The sequence below is a fragment of the Papilio polytes genome, unplaced genomic scaffold (genome assembly GCF_000836215.1).
Source record: "Papilio polytes unplaced genomic scaffold, Ppol_1.0 DF821400.1, whole genome shotgun sequence".
NCBI lineage: Eukaryota > Metazoa > Arthropoda > Insecta > Lepidoptera > Papilionidae > Papilio > Papilio polytes.
Genome location: NW_013527804.1, coordinates 4,426,573 through 4,435,601, shown reverse-complemented (window position 1 = coordinate 4,435,601; position 9,029 = coordinate 4,426,573). Strand labels below are relative to the sequence as shown.

The 9,029-nt window shown below is 31.1% G+C and overlaps 1 protein-coding gene across 1 annotated transcript in view; it reads left to right on the top strand.

Moving 5' to 3' along the window:
- Positions 1–5,012: 5,012 nt before the first annotated feature.
- The window catches only part of LOC106108723 (connectin-like), a 15,942-nt gene continuing 11,925 nt past the window's right edge, over positions 5,013–9,029 (top strand). Inside the window, exon 1 of the mRNA XM_013289983.1 lies at positions 5,013–5,107. The gene's annotated coding sequence lies outside the window, so the exon portion shown is untranslated. The remainder of the gene's footprint in view (positions 5,108–9,029) is intronic.

The following is a 9,029-nucleotide window of genomic DNA, read 5'->3' as shown; positions in this document are numbered from 1 at the left end:
ATTACATATTTATTTTACCTCTCTTGTTGAAGGTTTTTTTTCTATGTTATTACTATTATTGTCCAGTTTAGTAAGTGCAGTTTAAAATCAAAGTATTTGCCGTAGTTAGAACGGTAGATTACATACCATAACTTCAAAAACCACTGTAACAGCAATAAAATTTAATAAACAAATTAATCTTGAGTTATATCAAGTGTAATAATCTAAAATTAAATCTTAAATAACAGGATGTGGGGAGATTTGAAGAAGCCACCCACGTATCACCGTCACATCCAACTGACGTGTTATAGACTTGTTTAAAATATGCAACTTCCTGGTTAAATGGCGCGTGTTACTAGCGAAAGCGGTCTACTGTGTTTATGACGTCACATCCAATACTAGATTAAAAAAGAGAAAATTCCTGCTTTCTATTCGATATTCACGATATAAGGTCCTTATTTCCTGATGTGGTTGATGCAGATGATGTACTAACTTATAGATTAACGGCGGAATACTAACATGACATTATATTTAACAGCGTCTTAAGTAAGAAGACGCTTAAATTCCAAATTCTATTGACATTTTGTACTCTGTCAGTTTGTAAGTATTACTAAAGCGAAGTTTTTAAGTTTTTTTTTCAGTATTCGTAAGACTAATAGAGTTATATATACAAATCTAGTAATAAAATGTTATAAAACATCACGCTTTTATTTTAGGCCACAGCACGTTTATGTTGACGTAGATTATAGATTTCTATTTGGTATTGCAATTCTTCAGTTTTTATTTCTTTTTTATATACTTACGCATATTATTTTGCTTGATTTTGGTTACTTTTCTAACATACCGTGACTTAAACCCGTGCCAAAAGAAACTGTAGACAGGGCGAGCGAACAAAGGGCACACTCAAGACTGGAGGGTCTACCACTCCACTCTCTTTGTCTCGCTAACATTGTTTAATTTTACTCTGACGGAAGGTACCCGTAGCTAAAATTTAAATTCATAACAAAATATATTTAATATTAAACCAATCTTTGTTGATATTAAGTTCCTTCAACATTTTTACCAGGACGCGGTGAAACAGAAGAAATAAATAACCACGTCGAATGACGTTAATTTATAAAGTAAAATTTCGTAAATTTAAGTCACATAAAGTCGCTTAATGGTTAATGAGTCTTTTCAGATTCCATACAAGAAATCTACACTAAAGGATTCCCTTAATGACCACTATACTAAGTGGAGCAATGGATTACAAAAGCTTAGTAGAATTCATCAATATTTATAATAACAGATGTATTCAAAATCGATGGCATAAAAAAGGTTATTGTTTGACTCTTTATCAGTTTAAGTACCAATTTTTCTAGTGCCATTTGAATACTGGCATAAAATAGAAGCCTCGCATTCCGTATAAAAATCCACTCAGTAGGGTGATTTAACAGATAATTGACCGCCCAAGGAGGTTCGATTGCCTTCGCTCGAGGCATTGCAAGGCATTGAATAAACTCTAGTGGACAAGCAAAAAGCGTAATCAATAGATAAATAAATAATCCGATTTACATATAATATTGTCCATTTACAATAACACAAAAGAAATTGAAATGTCTGCATAATGCGTGGATTAGTTTTTATGGTATCTCATAATTTCGTTATGGAATTAATTTAAAATAACAAAATCACATCGGAACCGAAACAATCAGGCTAATATTATAAATGCATTAATTCAGATATATGGATGGAAAGATGAATGGATGTTTCTTAGAGTATGTAGTCTAAACAACTGGACGGATATCGACGAAATTTGATAAAGATGTAGAGGATAATCTGGAAGAACACAAAGACAACACATTTTTTTTTAATTCCACGCGGAATGAGTCGCGGGCGAAAGGTAGTTATTTTATGTATTGTTTTGTAATATGGCATAGGAGTAACCTTTATCTAAGAACCATAAATATTTATAGAGATGTATGTTAATAGAGGACGACCACTTGATTGGAACATCGGATGACCCGCTTCGTCTTTTCCTCTTACATTCGTATTAAATTATCTGCAACTGATTTTCAACCATATCGTATTATACCTAAGGTATAAAATTGACTGAAGCCTCTATATCTAACACTCAGAAATCTCGAAGAAAGCCTTATAAAGTAATTTCATGTTGATATTCCGTGTGATGTAAACCTTAAGTATTATAATCTTGGTAAGTTAGTGTGGTCCAACCTTAAAATGGAACGTGCTTCGTTTCCATCAAATCCCGGCAATTTCGACAGCTATCAGTGTCGTATTACAGAAACTTGTTTACCACAGACGTAGGTGCGGTCTAAAGGTAATTGGAGTTTGTTGGGGCCTCTAGTGGAATAATTTAAATTTATTTATGTCAATCCTTAAAGTTAATACGACCCCATTTTCTCGCCTCAAGGAACATTGTTTTATGTTTCGGGCCCTGAACAAAACAACTACTAATTACAACTTGAGATGTGTTGATTGTTTGAAATAGTAGATGTAGAAATTATTTTCAAAGAGAACCTTAATTAATTAATTTGCAAAATGATTTCACATTTTATTGGATTAACTACAACTTTTTTATTTTATATCCCCTCCCATAGCAGGTACTTCTTTTATGTTCTAAATAAGACTTACAACTAAAACCTAAAAAATCACATACACAGTATTTAACTCTTAACTCTTGTTACATTTACATCAACCAAAAATTATAAAAACAAAAACAAATTACACTTTATTCGTCGACACGTCCTTACACGACGGTGTTTATTTAAATTTTCGTCAGGTAGCGCTGCAAAAAATCGTATTAAAGGAAGTAAGTATTCGAAAGTACCGCTCTGAAACGCGAGAGGAAATGCAAACTGTATATTTAATTATAAAATGCGCTTAAAAATACTTCGCAGCTTTTAATTTTGCAGGTTTTTCCGACGTAAGCGCTCACGTCGAAACCTTTCCTCGACCTCCATTTTATTTAACCATTCAGTTCATTACAGTTGAGTGTTAGTAACAATTAAAGTCAATTAAATAAGAGCTTTAGCTGCGAACAATAATATTTCATTAGCTTTTAGCGAGCTTTTATTAAGCTATATAAAATAATTGCGTACATAGAATATTTTTAAAATCAGGGAATGTTTTAAATATGTTAGTTTTATTTAATTTAGGAAATCTTCTATTATTGAAAGCATAACATAATTTCTAATCGTGCTTTTCACAAACAACAAAAACGGTCAAACTCAGGCGTGTTTGTAAATGACGTAAAACGCATAATATTACCTGCACGTAAAGACAATACCATTTGCAGTTTATCATTTCCAGTTGTAGTTTTTGATAACAAATCAACCGGAAAATTAATCATAAATTATGTTGGTAACAACGCTGATGCCAATCTCAGGAGCGAGCTTGTAAGTGCAGTTCGCACGAAATTGCACAATCACCCAATTCACAGGCAGTATTCGATCCAAATTTGTTCTTACACGAACTTGACTCGTTTATGTTGTTTCAACAATTATTTAAAATACAGATTTATGCTTATCGCATGAAACGTACTCTTCATCCGAGAAGGAGACAGTTTTACGACATCTAATAAATCGAGTCGTTAAATGGTCACTAAAATTGTCTCTTAGTGTTTATGTCTCATACTAAACCTTCGTCTCTGAGTGCGGCAGTTTTACATATAAAGTATACTGTATTTACTTTTTTTTTAATAACTATCTTTCGCTTGCGACTCCATCCGCGTGGATTAAAAAAAAACAGAAGCAAGTAAGCTATGTATTCTCCCAGACCATCCTCTATATCTATGCTAAATTTCATAGAGATCCGTTCAGCTCTTTACGCTACAAACTCTAACAAACATCCATCCAGCCATCTAAACTTGCGTATTTATAATATTAGTAAGAAGTAGTAAGATATACGAGCTTACCTAGCCTAGCTTTTGCTGGCGACTTCATCCGCGCGGAATTAAACTAAATTATTATAAACAGAGGAAAGACGCTGGCGGTCTCTCGTGTCAGAGGCCGAGACCCACTTTAGGTCGCTGCGCGAACGCAGTAAACAAGTATTATAAACATAGCCTATGTAACTCAGTAATAATGGTAGAATATTTTTTGAAATCGGTACAGCTTTGACTTTACTCATAATATACGAGTACAAATCAACTTTTTCCTTTTTATAACATTGTTAAAATATCCCCTTTAAAAATTTATGTATGGTAATACGACATTAATAAATCAAGACTAATTTAGACAACATTTTAATGTCACTAGAGTAACCCACATATTAGAAGATCAATACGAAGCCGAGCGAACGACAGTTTAACATGTGGTTTGTTACAGGGAAGCACTCAGTTATAAATGCTATTAGTGGTCGTCCAAGCAAACAGCTGCCGAACACCGACCATGTAATAATGCACTCCGCTGCGCTGTCAATATTAAATATTAATATATAACAATAGATTAATAGAAATCAGAAGAAAAATATTTTACCTTACAATTAAGTTCTTGTTAAGTTACACGAATATTCTAAGCGATTTAAAGTTACTTGACTACATTATATTACTAATACAACCACTATTATTTCGCACTCCTTATCTGGTAACAACTAGCATCGAGTATTTCATGAGTATTTTCAACATAATAAATCTAGTATTCTCTGTATAATAAAAGAAGAAATGGTAGAAAAAGTAAAGCCAGTATCTATTTTTCATTTCGATTTAAATCTTAAATTAAGTTAAATAAAAATAAAGCCTAAAGCAATCGGTATTATAAACAAAATGTTTGTTATTAATAGACACTTTAAATATATAGAAACAATTAAAAATTTCTGTATAAACAATCTAACAAAAACACCAAGATTTTCCATGTACAATACGACTTATAATCACAACAATACTTGAACAAATATTTTCAAATCCCTACGAACATAAAATTCCTTCTTCAAAGCCCTTTCTGCGCATGTTTGCGGAGCTTCTGTAACCGTCAAGTTTCGTATGGACCTCCACAGCCAGTGGACGTTGGACCGTTGAAAGTTGAACACGTGTCGCGCGACCGCTGAATCGTTACGAAGTTTCAGACTTTCGTTTTAAGTGAATTGAGAAATCTGTTATTGGAATTATGACATGAAATAATAACTTAAGGTAAGTTATATTATTTTTATAGAATAGATTTCAACGCGTTTTATTTAATGTTACATTTAAGTTCATAGTACGTTTTTTATAATCTTTTTAAACGATTTCATTCTCTTTGAAATCATATTTATTAAATTTAAAAGTGGAACAAAGTGCGGTTTTTATCTTAAACGTATTAAATATATTTCAATGACAAAGTACCTAGAATTATTAATAGAACATTTTTCCAGACTTTAAAGTCTAACAAGGACGATTGTTTGTAGATCAAAATGAAATGATTACTCAAGATATTTCTTGAAGAAATAAAGTTCAAAGATACATTGTATTAAAAATTAAGAAATTGCATTTGTAAAAGTAAAATTACTATTCTTTACTGTTTTAATATTAATGTTTTTCAATTTTAAGACACCTTGTCAATTATACAGGATGCGACGAGAGATTTACTTGAAAAGAATTACATAATAGGAACCGAATTAAATGATTTATTCGTTTTGTATCTGTAAATTAAATTAAAAATAGAGTTAGTAATAGTTGATAATTGTAACAGAAGATCAGCAACAACAACTTGCTCTTATCCCTTATGGAGGGTCGGATAGTATGTGCTGCTCTTCCATACATCACACACTCCTTTCTTAAGCATATCCTCTTTCACACAATCCATCCATACATTCTTCGGTCTTCCTCTTCCTTTGTAGCCATCCATAATTGTAACACAAGATATCCAATGAAAAGAAAATGTTACATCATTATAGAATGAGGTCAAAAACTCGTGAAGTCATTTTTCATACACTTCGAAGTTATCTTCTTTTACATGTTTTAGGAGTTGGTGAGAATAAACTTTAAAGTTTAATCTAATTTGGACTTTTAAAAGTAATTTATCACACATTTGAGGAGCTCATGAACTTGGGAAAAGCGAATAAAGGTTACTGTTCATGTCCAAATCTTAATTAAAATGTGATTTTATTAGTTTCAAAGAAACATTTTACAACAAAACAGCTTGTAGTAAAACATGCTTACTAAAATACTATATTACTAAAATAAAACGATTTCTTGCTTCTTAACATCCAGAATCACAGGGTCGTATTTCCACGCGTTGCGGCATCTTCTAATTAGACTAAAAATAATAGCAAAAATGCTTAATTTATAAACAATAATTGGTGATCCTCAATGACGATAAAATCACACGAGATTATAACGCAATTATTTAATTTGTACTTACATTAGGTCGAGAAAATAATGTTACTTAAAATATGTCAAATTCAAATCTTCAACAATCGGATTTTATGTTCCACCTATATCCGTCAAAGAATATTGTAAATGTTATAAAACAACATTGTTTATTCTACAATGTATAAACTATTTCAGTTTTATTTATAAGTTCAATATTTCCGTAAGAATACGCTTGATAAGTTGTGATTCTTACTCAGTAATAAAGGTTGATCAGATATCAGAGTAATTTAACATCATATTTTAAATCTTCCTACATTCAAATATGTTTGTACATGAGTCACATAGTAAGCGATATCTTAGCGAAAGAGTTTTATTATCATATTTCTTAATCTATTGTATGAAAGTGATTAGAATCAATTTTACTACTAATTGACTTACAATTAAATTTCTTTTCGTATAAAAAAAAACTTTTATAATATTTTTTTTTGTTCATCGATTGGTATATTAGATTATTGAAGTAGTCATTGTGTTATGTTTGAGTGGTTTAGTATAAAGTGAATGAAAAAAATTTAAAATCTCTGCTTTATACTCGTTGTTTGTGAGTCACATGCTTTATTAAGCAATGAACTAAAAGCTTCCGAAAAATAAACGAAAAACTGCTATCACTTAGAAACGGCGGAAAAGATAAAATTAAGAGTGAAGTATATTTTTGTGTAAGCATATATATTTCTATTTGAGTTCCGACCTCATCCTAACCGGAGTTTTTAATGCCTCCCTCGGGAGTGAAGTAGTTCGGGAGTTTTACAGCTTCCGTTCTTTTGGAGTGGATTCTTCGCACTTTTGTATAAAGGTTTTATATACATTAATGGTGCAAGATCACTTTGATAACTTAGTAACGATCAAGTTACTTTGTTAGAAGAAACTTATTGTGTTTATGAAGAAAACCTAGGAAGACTATTTCATAATATCTTTAAGGACTTTCAGAAATGTTTCTAGTCGTGTTAATGATTGAACTTTTAAGCGTGTTTTTTTTTAATAGAATATAGTAAAAAGTTCTATATTGAATTTTCTATACGGACAATCAAATAACAATGGTCTCTAATAGATTCGACAAAAACGTTCAAAAACAACTTGATTTTCAAGCTTGCATGGAAATTTTGTAGTCGTCAGCCACGCGCGAGGAATAACGTTCGTTTTCATGACAATTGGTGTGTTAATTGGACGAGCAAGTACTAATTTTTAAAGTACTGCGGTTCTCAAAAAACAATGATCTTTACTTAACAAAAACATTTTTCAAAGTTACTTTTTTCATTTTTCTAGTAAAATTATGTATGTCTGAATTTTACGACCGTCAAAATTCTCTGTAAGTTTAATGTAACAAAACCTTCCTCTAATCAACTGTACTCAGTATTGTAACCGAGCCCAAAACAATAAGAGCAAAAGTAAAAGAGTCTTTGGAAGTAATTACACTAAGTTTTTGTTCAACGTCTTAAAGGACAATACTTTGTTGCGGTCCTTTGTTTAAAAAGTAAAATCACTAACAAAAGCGCTTCGCGAAATTATTCCGTTAATTGTCAAAATTCACTTTTCGTCGGTACAATCCTGTGAAAAGGCGTGATTTTATGAATAATTCATTCTTAAAGCGGCTGTTGTTAAATGACGTCGAAAGTAGCGACATCTGTGTCGAGTAAAGTACCAACCGGAGTGGCCTTCGGCCTTCATTTTAATTAAGAGACGGGTAATGCGATATTATGAATGTCGTAAACAACCGACGAGGTTTCCTATGCTCGTGGAAATAAACGCTAATTAAGAAAAGGAGTTTACGTTTAGACAATAGTGAGGATTAAATATACCGACAGGGTAGAGGTCCTTAATTTTAAATGAAATTTTATACATAAACCGACCTCTATTTCTTTAATAACAAAAGTAAATAAATAAAAAAAACAACATTTAATCCTTAGCAACACTACAACACAATCAGAAATAACAAAAGAAAAAGTAATTAAATGATAATAAAATAAAATTATAATTAAATAAAAGCTGATTATGAACATTACAATGCTGACCGGATTGAGTTTTAGCTCAGCTTTAAATGCTGTGTGCTACTCAATCAATCACCCAATAGTAGCGGTAGATAGGCAGAAATTATAAATATACGTAATTACATACGATTAAATAATAAAATAAAAGAAATAAATGAAACAAGATCTATATAGCTATACAAGAAAATGAACCATTTAGAAACTATATTTATTATTATCTCTTTTGCATACATTTCATAAAAGTCTTGGCTCCTGTAGTAGGTTGCCCTGTGTCACAGGAGCCAATTCCTTCCCCAATACTTACAATATATAAGATTTAAGAAAAGAGAAAACTCGTACTGCTTTTTTATTGATTTTATAAATGACTGTATTTTAAAAACTTTGCATTATTTTATACTCTCTGTATTATATAGCGTGGTCATTAAATATTTTTTTTATACAATTTCTTATAAATATGTATGATGAAATAACAAAGCATAAATATCAAGGCCAGGTAATCTAAAGGCCACGGTATATTGAGACGTCTAATTATGTAATTTTCTTCGGATCGTTACGATTTATAACAATTGTTAGGCTAACTTTTAATAGATATGTTACTATACTTTAAGTATACTACATTAAGTAGAGATTAAATAAATAAACTTTTTAATAAAAAAACAAAACCGACTTCCAAACAAAATACACGAAAAACAAAACAAAACAAAATACACCAAAAACAA